The sequence below is a fragment of the Cupressus sempervirens genome, chromosome 2, assembly GCF_028749045.1.
Source record: "Cupressus sempervirens isolate cs-2001-9-10 chromosome 2, ASM2874904v1, whole genome shotgun sequence".
Taxonomy (NCBI): Eukaryota; Viridiplantae; Streptophyta; class Pinopsida; order Cupressales; family Cupressaceae; genus Cupressus; species Cupressus sempervirens.
Window position 1 is genome coordinate 673,023,354 of NC_143119.1, and position 16,599 is coordinate 673,039,952.

Sequence of the window (16,599 nt, forward strand, 5' to 3'; positions counted from 1 at the left end):
CTTGTACTTGTGTGTGAACAATGTGGACAAATATGCAAACACACTTCTATGAATCCTTATACTTGAAATTCTTCAAAATAACACCATGAAAGCGCAAGATCTCAAGAATTGACTCATAGCTTCCTTTCATCAATGTGCAAAGACCTTCAAAGGTTTGAAGTGGTGGCTCTCATATGAACATTAGCCTTGGTCTTCACAACCCATTTATGACATACTTCTCTTCTAGCTGAAACAATTTTGATCAGTGCCTAATCCATTAGGGTTCAGAGTCTACTACAAATCCATAGATCTAATTTGTTGCCTTACAACAAACATTATCAGCAATTCTTATCAGAATTTATCATTCTAAACATCCTTCCTATTACTGTAGCAATCTTATCAAATTCATCAAAGCTTTTACTTAATCCATTGCACTAATAACAGTGGTGAACAGATATACAACCTAAATGGATTACATTCAATTGCACAAGCTTTTACTCATACAATATCAAGATAACTAGGTAACCAAAAGGAGACAAAATTTAGAAAGAATTGATATGGAGATAGCTCATAATTTGTATTCATTTTCTTTGAAAATTGTATACATTTGCAGTAAACTCAAAATGACCTTCCGAAGAAACACAAAGATCATTCTATATTAATGTATTCTCAGGAATTAATAGAGAGAACACATCATAAAACCTTTTTAAACATTGGACCAAAAATAAACTAAGTATACCACCTAGAGCATTAGAAATCAGACCCTTCTCTAGCTCTGGAATCTCACTTAAATAATGTGAGATGCAACAAGCTTTAGGCTAAGAGAAATTGATAGGTGTCCTTTACAAGAGATATTTATATACACCTATCACAACAAGACAAAACTGTGAATAACAGAAAGACTAGTACATTGAAAATCCTTTTGCGGGTTAGCTTTTGTTATTCCCTTTGGAAAGACAAAAATACTATGATCGGATTCCTTTAGCATTTTGGTTCCTTGGGGTAGGTGGCCATCAAATGTGAGAGTGATGAGTCATCTCCTACTACTTGAGGATTCTCTTTGTCTTTATCATCAATGGCAGAGGTGGCTTCTACTTTTGTACCTTCTTCTTCATGATCATCCTCCACCTCATCATCTCCCACTGTCTGTTCTATAGACATAAAATTTTCCTTCCACTCATTGTAAGCAGTGTCATCCAGCCAATCAAAATTTAGAATCTCTCTTTGTACAGTTATTAAAGAACTTGCAATTGCTTCTATATCAACAACGTTTTTCCTAACATCATTATAAAATAACTGTATTTTTACCAACTCCTCATTTGTCCTTGCCCATAAAAAATGACTGGTTTCATTAATAATTTTATTCATCCTTTCAAAAAGAATTTCATCTATTTCTCTTTTCGACTCCTCTTTTTCTTTCACTTTATCAACACTTTTTAGAGCACAGGGAAATAAATCAAATTTCTCTTCAACATATTTGGAAAAGAAAATAATTAATTTTTTTTGAAAAGAATCTTGTTTGTCATCAAAACCTTGCAATTTATTTAGCAAATCAAAGATCTGTTCTATCTGATGACATGGTAGTTGAATGACAGATATACACATAATAGTGATATCTTTATTTCTTTCTATCCATTTATGCATAAGGGGTCTAAATGTAGCTTCATTTTTTTTCATTTCATCCCTAATGGTTGCAATCCCTGATAACAAATCAAAAAATGATGGCCATTCAATTCTATCTACCAAATACATGACAACCTACCTCAATTTTTCTTCATACTGATCATTTAGTTCCACATGCAATGCATATAATTTATTCTTTTCTTCCTCAAATTCCTCTACAGTGTAGAACGGTGGCCTTTCTGGGGTGTTTGGTATTTCAACAATTGGAGTTGATTTAAAAGGCTCAATAGGTGGTCCTGGAGGGTACATAATCCTTGGTTTACTGGTCTCTTGTACTTTTCTCTTCCCAAGTACCTTCTCCATCTGAGATATTTTGTTCTCTAATGATTGTATCTGCATACCCCTCTCCTCATATGCGTTCAAAACTTCTTCAAACCTAACATTGAGTTGAGAAAATCTATCTTCTTCCTTACCAGATACAACACTACCAAATTTTAACATTTCTGAGGCCATTCCAATTATTTGTTTACTGCCTACCTCACCAGCTCGGAACACTATCAATGCACCAGTATGCTCTACAGTGGAAATTTACTACATCCTGGTCTTATCCCTTTTTTCAATGGACCAAATAACAAGAGCCTAATGATCATCACTAAATTTGACTCCTCTATGAACTTGTAATACCTCTTCTTCAATTTTAGATTGGACGTCCTTTTGCTTCCTTACTGAATCAAAAACCATGGTGTTCACTATATCCCATTCTGGAAAAATAAGGACTCCTGACTATCTAATTACTTGCCTACCAGCCTCAAGGGTAAATTGAGAAAAATCATTCAAAAATTTAGACTTTACCTCCTCTATCAGATTGTTCTGCCTTTATCTTTTCACAAGTTTTCTCAAAATTTCCTATATTTAGCCTCCATAAAAATTGAGCAAATGCCCTATATTTCACAAAATTTTCATCACTAATAAACCTTTCTAAGGCTTGGGCAACTATTGGATCAATTTCCTTACCTTGGTAATCAACAACAGTTAAATCCAAGGAAGGTGTAGGTGGTTCTCGTGGCTCTCCAATCTCCAAATCTGTGGAGGTAACAATTACATCTCCCTCTCCACCAATTTGTCTAAGCTACTATCTTAGAGATGTTTCATCACCAATTCTGATTAGAGATTGGCTTGAGGAATATTGCTCCATTTGAGAAGAAGACCCTTGTTCTAATTTTTGTCTTTTTGGAGCATTGGTTGTAGGTGGGCTTTCTAGCCTTGGCCTTTGTTGCAGGGGAACCTGTTGCACATTTTTAACCATAACAAAATCTGCTCTTTTCTGCAAAGTATACTGACCAGGAGACACCATATTTCTACTATTTATTCTCCTCTGCACTTCTGCAGCCTTGTCTAGATAAGCCTTGACATATGCATCTTTCTTCTCATTCATAGCTTATATTATCACAGAAAAATTATTCATCAATGCCTGCATCTTGGCTCCCCAATATTTCTTATCTATCAATGGATCATAATGAGGGTCAAAAGCATTAATTAATTCTAGGGTTTTTCTAAATACTATCCATTTCTCCTTTCTCAATTCTTGTTCTTGCAAAGTAAAAACATTTCTAATCACATCCTCCGAGTAGTAAACTTGTTGCACCATTCAAGAAGCTTTTATTCTCTCTCTTAAGAGGTCATAGAATCCTTCAGGATCAATAAACCTGGCATGAGATTCTGCCATGTTATATCTTTCTAAGAACAAATTCAAATGCTTCCACCCTTTCCTTTCAAAGACAAAATCATGTGCCACAGTAACAATTGGAAAAAATGTACCCTTCTTAGGCAACTTCCTCTCATCTATAGTGCCTATTTTCCATAACAGCTCAGCTATTCCTATCTTCAAGGGCACATGAAATGGCAGCACATGAAGCTTTCCCAAAAAGCCATATACTCTTATTACTTTTGAAACATTATAGGGAATTATATCCCCCCAATTATGACTAACCAATAGCCCTTTTGTGTGGTCCTTGGGTCTGACCAATTCTAATAGTGCTTGTGGAATTCCAAGGCTATCTCCTCTCAAAAGAAATCTAAGCTTTGATGCAAAATATCTGTCAAACCTCACATAATTGGCATCTATGGGTTCTGAGGTCATATCCACACTCCACAAATATATTGGATTCCTCTCTCCATTCCTAGTTGTTTCCAACTCCATACCCTTAGAAAAGAAGGCAAGTCCCTTATACAAACATACATACATGAGCAATGAATACCAACAAAAAGGTTTATCTACTTTTCCCCTTGCTATCCCCACCAACCCGTTGTGAATTTCCTTTGCAAGAAAAGTAGCAAAATCTAGAATAGTGCTCATTCCAAATTGAAGAGTTTGAGCCATTATGAGGACAATGGAGCCTGGGATTTTCTCGACTTCATCCATTCCAAAAATCTTACAAAGAGAAGTGTATAATGTAAGAGCCCTAGGGTTAAAATGTCTTCTCAGTAATGGCTCGGGTCTGCTAGCAGTAATCATAGACAAAGTTCCAACTTTAGCAGCATGCTCCTGCAATGGCCCTATCCTCAAATATATTCTTTGTGCATCATACCTTGCTTGCAAATCATCTAAATCAATGATTTCAGGCATAGTGTGGTTAGGATTGAGGTTAAAAACCTCACTGATCAGCTTAGGGAAAACCCTAAAAAGATTCACTCCAGAATGATTCTTCACCCACCCTGTAATAGGATCATATTTCTTAGCTAGGTCAGTCAATAGATCACTATCAAAGAAAACTATAGGGACTATTAATCTTCCAATGTCGAATCCCCGGACATTGCTCATGGGGGTGTCTAAATTCCTTTCAGAAAACTATTTTTTGAACAATTGCAAACCCCCGATAGACACTTGGGTGTCTCTTACCCAATTTGCCCTATCATAGAAACCCTCATTGACAACTACCCTAAGGTTCTTAGGAATGAGCTCCCATCCTTTAGTTATTTCATTTACTAATAAGGGAAATTGTTCCAGGAAATCATCATGCATAGCCCTTTTTAAGTAATCAGCTTGTCCAGAAAATTCTTTCTGTGGAGGTACCTTTTAAAATTTTAAAACTTCCCAAACACCAAGTTCTTGATTTTTACTGGTTATAGATTACTTAACTGCTAAAATTTCCCCTTCTTCTTTCATAACTTTCTCTGTAAATTTGTTGAAATCGTTGTGAAATTTTGTGCCCTAGCTATGGAAGTCTTTTCATGCAGAGAAAAATCTACAATTTTGTGACTCAGTAATGGCAAATTTTCATGTTATACTTATGCATTAAGGTCACACGAAAGAACTCTGAATCCTATTAACTCCTGTAGCCATTATTTTCGTGTTTGTGCTTCAACTTTGAATTTCACCCATTGATTCTATGATGATCGGACGACTTTATTTGAAAACACAAAAAGCTTTTAAATTTTTAGAGCACTTAGCCACATGTCAAAAGGGCGCATGCCCACATTATTTAAAATTCCTGCAACTTCTTATTGCGGGCATGCGCTCTCTATCGATCTTGCCCAGGTCGATGGTGAGCCAAAGTCCTTTTCTTTGACAGCCAACTCAGTTGGCTTAACCAATAAAATATCACCTTTTAAACGTGCTCTGACTAATCTAAGTGCAGCATTTAAAGTTTCTGCACCCATGACATCACTGCTTCCAACTTGGCATACTTGTCACCCACTACCAATGAGCGTACTTTACTTTATCTAGCCTTTCCAACATGGCATGACTCAGCATTCCTTTCAAGGCTTGGTCCCACTTTGCCACGCGTCACAAAGGCACTTGCCCACATTATTTAAAAGTCAAGCAGTTCCATATTGTGGGCAAGTGTCAGCCCTCAATCTTGTTTAAATCTATGGTAATTAAAAATTTTGCATGACTCTATACTTAGTCAACTAGATGGACCAATGAGACACTTCCTTGGTATTCCAACTCACCTGACAACTACCATGGAAGACAAGTTGTTATTATCTTCTGAGAAAGGAAAGGCCCATGATGTCACACTGTGCCATGCATCACAAAGGGGCTTGCTCGCATTACTTAAAACTCGCGTACTTTCATATTACGGGCAAGTGCTAGCCCTTGATTCTTGCTAAATCAACGATCACCAAATCTAGATTGCAAATTACTAATATCAGTAAAAGACCAACCAATGACATCGCAGGAAATTCAAAACATGCACGAGGAACACTGACAATTCTGCAAAAGGTCTGACTAATTTTGACAGCAAAGAACTTTTGCGATGCACTAAGGTTTGAATGTCAGCATGGGCTACGTGTCGAAAAGGCACTTGCCCACAATATTTAAAGACCTTGCAGCTCCATATTGCGGGTAAGCTCCAACCCTCAGTCTCAAAAGGATCTATGGTGCTTGAAAGATATTGCAATTAAGACAAGCTTTATAAGGTTTATCAAAAAGATTAAAAGGTCATTCTTATGTAAATAAACCTTTTGAATAAAAATGTCCCACCAAAATTTATTTGAAATGATACTTTTTAAGGCTTTCAAAGGCTAGGGCCAAACAGGGCAAGGTACAAGGTTACTTGGTGAATTTTGCCTAGGGCTTTGACCAAATTTCAAATTATTTGGGGTACACATTTAGGGTTTTTCACTGCTAAATACATCAAACAAGGGTGGTGAAAAACTAGGCCAACAGGAGGATAATCCACTCTTGGTGGACATGTGCTTAGTTGTGAGTCTTATCATTTTGTTGACTCCTAGTCATTCTAGAGGCTTTATATTCAGGCACTCCTAGTATGTATGTACATCAATTGAATATCGTATTGTTATTCTAATCATACTTTGTTGGTCCATTCTATGCTAGTGCTCTTGAGTTCCTTGATCTTAGGTGATTTTTCCCTGAGGCAAATTCTTACACTTTGTTACTTGGGCAACTTCTAGAAAATCTAGAGCTCTATATTTGTTCTTTACTAACTATCAGTAGTTACTTACTTCAATCAAAATATCCAAAAAATCTTTAAGCTTTGTATCTATCTCGAACAATACCTCTAAGGTTTTTAATGCTTGCCTTATGTCTTCATCTAATGAAGGATTCTCGAGTGTTCCTCGAAATTGTTGGACTACTACTTGTGTTGCAATGAACTTGGATTTTGACTCATCTTCAAATATCTGAAGGAAAGAAACATTGTAGTACCTTTATGTTTCCAAAATTTTCTCTTGAGTTTGATCTCTTATTTTCCAAATATATGCATGCAGTCCTTCCATGACTTTATTCCCAATAGATATCTTTTCGATCTAATTATTGATTTTAGCCAACTCCTCATCTATATATACTTCCATGAGTGTGTGATACCTTTGACCTTTTATTAATGTCAAGTCCTATAGGTCTTTTGCCCAGGTATGTACCTCATCCATTAACCCAAAATCCTGGTTTACTATAGATACCAACTTATCTGCACTCGACTAAATATGGTGCAACAAGTTCGAATTCCTATGTATTATTTGTAAACCTTTCTCTTCAAAATTATCACACCTTTTCTAACATGCTTCCAAAAATGGGTCCAACTATGTCATTCTTGTTCCTTTCCTCTCTAATGTTTCAGCGAGAGTAATCTTTGGATTATCCAAGTCTATAGGGCCCAAAATTTCATGCAACCTCTTAATATTTCATTTTTTTTTTCTGTGTGCTATCAACTCAAACTCATCCTGGTCCATTTTTATGAACACCTTCATGCCCATAGTGATCATTACCTTTGAAATGTCTACCGTGAGCCTTCCCAACATGATCTCCTTGATTTTGTAATCCTTAGGAATGAGTTCCTTAATGTCAGCATGTGGACGAGGAATGGAATATGTGCAAGTAAGTACTAATCTTGGTTCTTCATTATGAAGGCCAATGTTCATGCATTACCCATAGGTGCCTCAGGCTTCTTAATTGCTTTCACTAATTCCTTCATTCCCTCCTTGATTTTCAGGTCTGACTACCTTTTTTGAAAAAAACATGATTTCTCTCTTCAATCATTTTAGTGTGGTGCCCATGGGGGACATGTATTTTGTTGAAGAAGTCATTTCCACTATTGGTCCCTTCCCCTTATCAATACTCTCTAGAGTCTTTTCTCATTGAGAAAGATCTACAATTCGAGTCTCTATATTTGGTTGGGCTAAGGTCCAAGCCTCTGTATCATGAGGAGTTTGTTGAGGTTCTTTAGTTGTTTTCCATTCCTTTGATACCTCATTGGCATTCAGTTACTGGGGTTCTCTTTCCTCCATAGCTTGTGCTTCAATTTCTGATGCCTAAGAAAGTGGAGTCACTGAGCCTTCATCCAAAAAGGTTAAGTCAAGGAATGGTGGTGGAGGAATGCCCAAAGGTCCTTGAGGTAAAGGTAGCATTTGATTCTAGTCCTCTCCTAAGGATTCACTCATGGGAGTATCTCTTATCTTTTCTCCATCATCTCAATACCTACTAGCATGAAATCAAAATTCAGAGAGATCAAAGACATTAGTTTCTTGACCCTCCATGTCAGCTATCCATTTTTGTTTCTCATCATTTGATGTAGATACAAGAATAAGTTCTTTAGAAGCATATGGAGGCATCACTATTGAGCTTCTTCTTCTCGCCTCTTCTGTTGCCCATGTTGAGTGAGTCATTTGACTCAAGGGGACATATTCAATCTTCTCCCCTTCCTCTTCTTCTGCTTCAACTTCTAGGATTGTCCAAGGCACCTGTGGCAATGGAGTGCTTTTCTTTTTCAATTTCCTTCTCTCTATGGTAGTATTGCCATAGTTGATTCAATCATTTCCCTTTTAGGAGCCGAGGGGGAGGTTTCTTCCTCTTGTGTCATCATAGGTGGCACCCTTTGTTCTTCCTCCTCCTCTTCTTGTACATGTTCTTCATGTACTTTCTCTTGTTGTGAAGGTGCTTGAGGCACTTGCTTAGGCTCTTGAGTTGGGACTTGAGCTTGAGGCTCTTCTTGTTCAAGCTATGCATGTTCTTGTTTTGGCTCTTATTCCTGAGCCACTTACTTCTTCACCTTTGCAAGTTCCCTTTTCCTCTTATTCATGCCCTTATCTATGAAGCTATCTTTATTCATTCCTTTGTCAACTTGACTATATGTCTAGTCTTATGATTGATGTCAGCATTTTCATCTCTTTCGATCTCTACATTCATTATTGGACAGTCATAGATCTTGTCCCTATCATACAAATGATCCAAGATCTTTTTTGCATCCTTCTCCATAGCCTTTAGCAAGATCTTTATTTTGAGCACCTTCTCTGCCAAATATAGAGTCATCCAACGATAATCCCTTATTTGGATATCATAGTCATCTACTATGTTCATCCATTGATCCTCCAACGCATCCTCATGCATGAAGTGCTTCCTTGCCAGATGTTGCACCATCCCTATGTTGTCAAAGTAGGGGAAAGGGGATTTGTACTCTTCCAAGGGATATTGATCCCACTCATAATCAAAATTCATAATATCTTGCTTTTTCTTGACTTCAAAAGCACCAATTGTGATGGGAAAGACCCATGTCTTCTTGTGTTGTCTTCTTACTTTGTCTTATGCAAACATGAGTTGGCATGCAATCTCCATCAAGATTAGCCTATCCAATAGATATCTCGAAAGCTTCTTTAGATTTTCCAATGTACCATCTACCCTTAGGTAAGTGAATGTTCTGAACTAGATGTAGTATGTGTTGAGCTCTATGATCCTGACCAATGCTTCTATTCACATCCTTGTTGTATAATCAGGTTCAATAAATCTGATGATTGCAAATATGAAGCTATCATTCACTACCTTGTATTCTATACTTTTCTCTAAGAGTTTCTTCTTTAGCAATTATTGATACACCACTTAGTGCCAAGCATTAGCATCTTGCATGCTCCCTTTTTTATAAAGTCCTGGGTAGTCTCTGGTTCTTGCAGCTAGTAAGTACACCATATATGATGTCATATATAATCTTGGATTGTCTTTCACAGCTATGAGTTGCTCATGAAGATTATCACTGAGGATAGTAGCCCAGTATATTGGCATCTTTTTCATCTTGATGGTATCAATAAAATGGACCATCCAATTGTGAAGGTGTCTTTTTGTAGGAAGTCCCATGACTCTACGCAAAAGCACAATTATGTACCCAATGTCATCCTTCATATAACCCAGATCATGTCCACTTTTTCGACCCTATAGCCTACTAGTGTCATGTCTATCAAGGAGGATTGAATTATTTATTTAGCTTCCTTTTCATTCTCCAAATACCATATGTCTTCTCTATAATAGGTAATCTTCAAATACTGGTCTACCCTGGGGAGGTGGAATACCTTCTTGATACTTCTTGGTCAGAGGTCTAACACTACCTCTCCTATGACACTCTTGATTACATTCTCTTCGGTCATGTAGTTCCCTGCAAGAGCCATTATAAGTTTTGAAGACTGGACAAATGTAGGATGTGATGTCACGCTCACTGGGCCTAAAAAAATAAGTGTTGACACCATTGCAAATTATTCTTTTGGTTTGTTGCAGATGGTAAGGAATGTGTTCCAGTAAATATGGACAAGATTTGTATCTTTGATCATAGTATGCCCATCTTGAAATTGGGATTTCCTCAATGCACCTTGGTAGTTGAATATAATGGGTTTTGGAGCTATCTTTTCTGCCATTAAAGAGGATGATGATGCCATCTTATCTACATAAGAAAGGAGACATTAGTTCAGAAAGCTAAATTTTGACCTAAAGTAAACCCTAATGGACCCCAAATAGATCAAAACCTAGCAAAATTTAACCTAAAATAGATAAATCTCCCCTAAATGCCCTGATATGCAGTTTAGCGCACCTAGCCTACCCTTACAAGTGTGTTGGTGTGCTAATTAGGCCCTTAATTGGCCTTTATTTTGTAGTTGTACACCTATGCACCCTGGTCAAGTGCACATATGTGCATGTGTGCAACTATGCAAATGCTTAGTGCAAGTGCAAAAATGGGGGAATGACAAGCCTTCTTAGTTTCAAAGTCATAAAAGTACGCACATGCACACCTTTAGGAGGTGCACACCTGTGATACCTTAGTTTTACAATATTGATTTTAGTTTTATACTTAGGTTAAGTGTTTAAAAGGTGCACACCTTCTTTGTGTCTTAGTCTTAGGTTGTTCTTTTTAGGTTAGGCCTTTTGTCTTAGGAGTTAATTCTTTGAGAAGGTGCACAAATGTGCATCATGAGGATGTGTGCATGTACACACCTTCTTGGTTTTGCTGACCTTAGGTTTTTGTGAGTGCAGGTTGGGAGCGGAGAAGTTGGGAAGCACACATTGGAGGGTGTGAAGGTGCAATGCTAAGGTTTGAGCGAAGAGTGAATGGAAGAAGAAGGGGGGTCTTGTGTCTTATATAGACCTTGGGTCCTCCTTAATGCACATCTCCAAGGGTGCACACCTTTGCAGATGTGCACATGCGCATGTACGCACCCTCTAAAGGTGCACACATGTGCATGTGCAAATGTGTGCATCTCTGGAAGGAGATGAGTGTGTACTTGCACACTAAGTGGACATGCATACCTTGAGTAGGTGTGCCTATGCGCTAGTGTGCTAGTACGCACTTAATCACATGCAAACCATAAAAAACTTCAATTTTCTCAAAACTCAACTCTACAGACTACCCCAATTAGAGACTGGAGATTGACCTAGACTCCTGGGGGGTGTCCAAAAGTGACCTAGACTATATACTAGAGTCTAGGAGACACAAAATTACTAGGCGATCCCCATTTCTCTTAGAAATGGTGCATGCATTGTGAGACCACAACAAATAGCCCCAATAAAAGAGAAGAAATGGCAAAGGCATTTCTTCATCAGCAAGCATCCTTCTGACATGTGTCAACTGAATTCTGATTATTTCAAGCAGCTTTCAACTTCCTTGATAGTCAAAACCTCATAATCTCGAGTCTTCAAGATCAATGTGTGTTTAGTATATTCATTTCCTTTTGCCATCTCGAAGTGTAATCTATCATGAGTATTAGAAACTTGGAGGCAATCATTTCTTGTACCAGTCCATTCATCAGGAATCCTCATCTTCCTATTTATCAATCACTATCTAACCAGATGAGAGAAACCATTCTTAGGGCTCTTGATGGGTTATCAATTTTGTATTTGGATCCTTGGTAAACTCTTTTGACCTGCTTCGCAAAGCTCACATGTTTCCATTTGATTCTTCTTTGAAGTTTTTGTGCATTTGGTGGATAGACATTTTGGAGTGCATATCCTTTTTCTTTGATTTACCTTTAGGATCTTCTTGAATTTTTAAATTTAATAGCATTTGTAAATTCTTTTCTTTCTTTTGTACCCTAACCATGGTTAGACTGTGTGGCCAAGCCATTAGTGTTGTTTTTTCCAGCTTATTTCTTTAATTTGGTAACCCTTATGTTCCTCTTTTATTGAAATTTTTGAGAAACTCTCGCGTCAAACAATGATTTTAGAATTTCTTTGAGAAGACCTTTTGTCTAAACTAGAAAGTTTAGATTATTCCTTGCTACTATCAATCTCAATTTGAAAAACACTAGGATGGTCATTCTTTAAAATTTGCAAAGTGTTGAGAGTTGTCGATCGACAATCTTGATTTCAAGACTGAAAGTCGTTTACAACTACAAGTTATATCTATCCTTAGTTGGTATAAGAAAAAAATCATCAAAATTCTTTGACAAAGAAATACCTCTTCCCTAAGGTCGAAATTGAAAAAGAGTGATCTATGGGATGTGTCAACAAAGAGTCTTGATTGTATCTAACCCCTAAACTGACACAACTTTCATAGAAAACACACAACTGAAAGTAAACAACCTTGTAGAAAATAATTTTTTAATTTTTTAATTTTAATTTTTTGAATTTTTTTTCACTTTTTAGGCCTCAAAGTAATGTTTCAGGAACTGGTCATTGACTAGCAATGGAACCATCTCCCCTTATAGAGAAATCAATTTGAAAGTATTTTCTCCCAAAATTTCTACAATTTGATAAGGGCCAATCCACAAGCATTAAAACTTAGTGTGACTGCCTGACTTTTCTTTTGTCTTGTCCAAAAGGAGAACAAGGTCAGATATTCTGAAAGATTTAATTGTGGCCCTCTTGTCAAACAAATTTTTGATGAAAGCTTGATATTTTTCCATATGCTCTAAAGTGGTTATCATTTCCTCATTCAATTCCAAGAGATTCATTAATCTAGTCTGAACTCTATCAATGTCCTCAACATATACCTTCATAAATTTCAAAACTAGAATCTTGAGATTAAGTGGGAATACTAGTTCCCGTCCATGGATGAGTAAATAAGGAGATGTCCCCAAAGCATTTTTAATACTAGCTCTATCGCTCTATAATGCATATTCCAACTAAGTATGTCAATCTTTTGGGTTTTCCTATAACAATATTTTTATCATTGTAATCAAGTTCTTATTGGTAGACTCAGCCACACCATTCCCTTAGGGATAGTAATTAGAGGAGAACTTGATTATGACCTAATTTTCTAATGCCCATTAAGTAAGGAAGATTGACGAAAAAGATGACCCAATATCACATATAAGGAAGAATGGCATACCGACCATTGTGACAATGTGTTCTTCCAAGAAACCAATAACCACTTTTCCAGTGCAATTTTAAAAAGTTTCAACTTCTATCCAGCGCATGCAATAGTATGTAACTGTAAGGATGAATATATGGCATGTAGATTATGGTGGGTTTACTAGTCCTATAAAGTCCAACCCCCACTTGGAAAAGGGGCATACCTCAAACACTAGTTGTAGTTGCATAGTTGGATGTCTTTCTCTATTGGCACTTGTCTGACAAATGTGGCAAGAACGTACATGTTCAATTATATCCTTAAAGATGGTAGGCCAAAAGTAACATGATCTCAAAATCATGTGAACTATAGCTTCTAATTTGTGTCTCGTGCCATACATATCATGAAATTGTTCCAAAACTTCTTTCACTTCTTCACATCCCAAACATTTCAAATAAATTCCCTCGTAGTTTCTTTTGTAAAGTTTTCTATCTTGAAGCATATAGGATTCACATTTTATCTTGAGCCCTTTGCACTAGAAACTATTCATCTAGTCAGGGTATTGATTTTGCAAAAGATAATAGACAAGATCTCTATACCATACATCTGTAATTATTCCTTGATTAATATCTATTTGAGATACTATGATCTTTTGTTGATTCTCAATGTTGATTTCATCATCAAATATGATTCCATTGTCAACACCAATCTCAGTATTAGCAATCATCTTAGTTAGCCCTTTTCCTCTTACCAGCTTCATTGGTTGAATCTATAGATCAAATTCTTGGAATAAATCTATCCATTTTCCTCATCTTTTTCCTAATTCATTCTGCATCAGCAAATTTTTTGACTGTAGGGGTCAAGCACAATAGCATATAGCTTACTCCTGAATATATAATGGAGAAATTTATTGACTTCCTTTATCAAAGAAAAAGATTGTTTGTCAAGATTGGACTAATTCAATTCAGTCGTCTTCAATAGACAACTCATGAGTGCAATAGGTCTCTCATCCTCTTTGTCTTTCTTTTGAGTGAGAATCTCGATGCATGAATTTTTTGAAGCAAATGAATAGATATTGAATGGTAAATCAAAATATGGACTTACAATAACTAGAGCCGTAGAGATGGCCACTTTGATGTATTCAAAAGATTTCTTTATTTTAGGAACCCATTTAGTCTTTTCTCTTTTCTTGAGAAATTCATTAAGAGGACGTACTAAATCAGCAAATCCACTAATGAACTTACGTACAAAATTGATTTTTCTGAAGAAAGATTTCAGTTCTTTCTGCCTATGAAGGAGGTGATAGGTTAAGAATCACTTCTATCCTTTCAAGATCAATGGATATCGCAACTTCAAAAATAATATGACTGATAAGCTTTCCTTTTGTGACCCTGAATGAACACTTTTTGGGATTTGGTGATATGCCATACCTTCGACATCGATTGAATACTTGTTTCAAGTCTACGATATGAGTATTCCAATCTTTTGAAAAGATCGCTAAGTCATCCATATAGATAACTATACATTTTTTTAATCAACCCTTTGAATGCTTCATCCATCACCCTTTGGAATGTGGCTTCCACGTTGATCAATACAAAAGGTATCTTTTGGTATGCAAAGGTTTCTCATTTTATTATAAATGTAGTATTCAATTTGTCTTCTTCATCTACCATTACTTGGTTGTATCTAGAATATTTGTCTAGAAAAGACATCATTTTGGACCCATTCACAATTTGTAATACTTCATCAATCGAGGGAAAAGGGTAGTTATCTTTCTGGGAAGCTCGGTTCAAATTGCAAAAATCCACATAAAGGAAAATTTCTCCAATCTTTTTCCTTATTAGAACCAAGTTAGCAAACCATGTAGAATTTCAGATTGGAAAGATAATTTTAGCATCAAGTAACTTTTGGACTTCTTTCATTGTGAAGGTCTCAATTATGGGATTCATTGGTCTTCCTTTGATGAAAAGGTTTGGTGTCAGGGTTCAAAAAAATGTCATGAGTGATGATTTTAGGATCGTACATCTTGGGTTTTTTGTAACTCCAAGCTATGACATCTTTGTATTATGTACGTATATGAAGCATACTTTCTCATTCTTGAGGGTTACATGCCTTGTCAATTCTTACTAACTTAGGATCTTCTTCCATACCCAAATTATATGAATCACATTTTTCAATCCTCTTTTCTTCAACATTTCTTTTACTACATCTTGATTCATCTTGATCGAAGATACGTTTCAACTCTACCTTCCCCTTAGGAAAAGTATTTGTCTTCAAATTTATAATCCCATTTTCATCCTCTATCTCATCATCTTCAGGTTTTTCATTGGGAGTATCATCAATCTCTTGTCCTTTGAAAAGGCCATTATACATAATGAACTCAAGAATATGATGATCATCTTGGAAGCCTTGGAAGTTCTTAATGTTGTCTAGAATAGATGGGGCAGCAACCAATTCAACTGAAAACTTCTTTAGTTTTGTTCTTTCAATGAGTTTAAATGAGCTCTCAAAATCTTTGAATAGTCCTAAACTCTTGTCTGATATACAAGTAATCTTCTAGCATTTCAAGAGTAGATTGATTTCACCTATCCAATGACTAGCTAAGACTCTCCTTCAATTATGAGAGCTTTGACATCTTTCTCTAATGCGAAGAGAAGTTTGTTAATCAAGGCTTCATACTCTACAACATTGTTAGTACATCTAAATTTTAAGCGATATGTTGTATAAAAAAACCTACCTTTGGGATTAATTAATTCAATACCTGTGCCAACTCCTAATTTTCATTTAGAGTTGTCAAACCTGAGTGTCTAGATTGGTTGTTCTTTGGGCTTTCTGGACTTGTGTTTATTTGTATATAGCTTTTCCTTCACTTGAGTCTTAAAAGATTATTTCTTTGAGATCCATTGTAATCTTTCACATTGTGGACTTGGTGAGTTTCCATAGTTTATCCTTGATATAGGGGTTGTTTGTTCCTCTTGTTGACTTTAAATATCCCTAATTAATTTGGTGATTTTATCAATTTGGCGTTTTGAATGAACGACTATGGAGTTCCAACCTTGGCCTTTTACAAAATGTCTTCTCCTTAGGACTTTGATCATCCCAAGTGAAGTACTATATAAATCCCCACCATCTAAAGAAGTGTCACTATATGATGCATTAGAATCTTCCTTTTCTTCTTCATCAATCCTCACAAATTTAGATATGCAAATGGAACTTGAACTTTCTTTTTGTACCTTATTTGGAGTTTGACCATTTTTTGATTGCATTATCTGAGTGAGTCCCTAGCAACTACTTCCTAACAATGTGAGCATTCAAATTTTGAATGACTGACTTTGTGCAACCTGCAAAATCCTAGAAGAAGAAAAATATTTGGGTTTGCTTCCTCACCTAAGCATTGTAATTTTGAAACCATACTCTCTAAAAACTAAGTCACAAGTTCTTCTTTTCGGGTAGGGATCCTAGATTCTTTATTCAGATGGTCGGGTCTTTTGGCTAA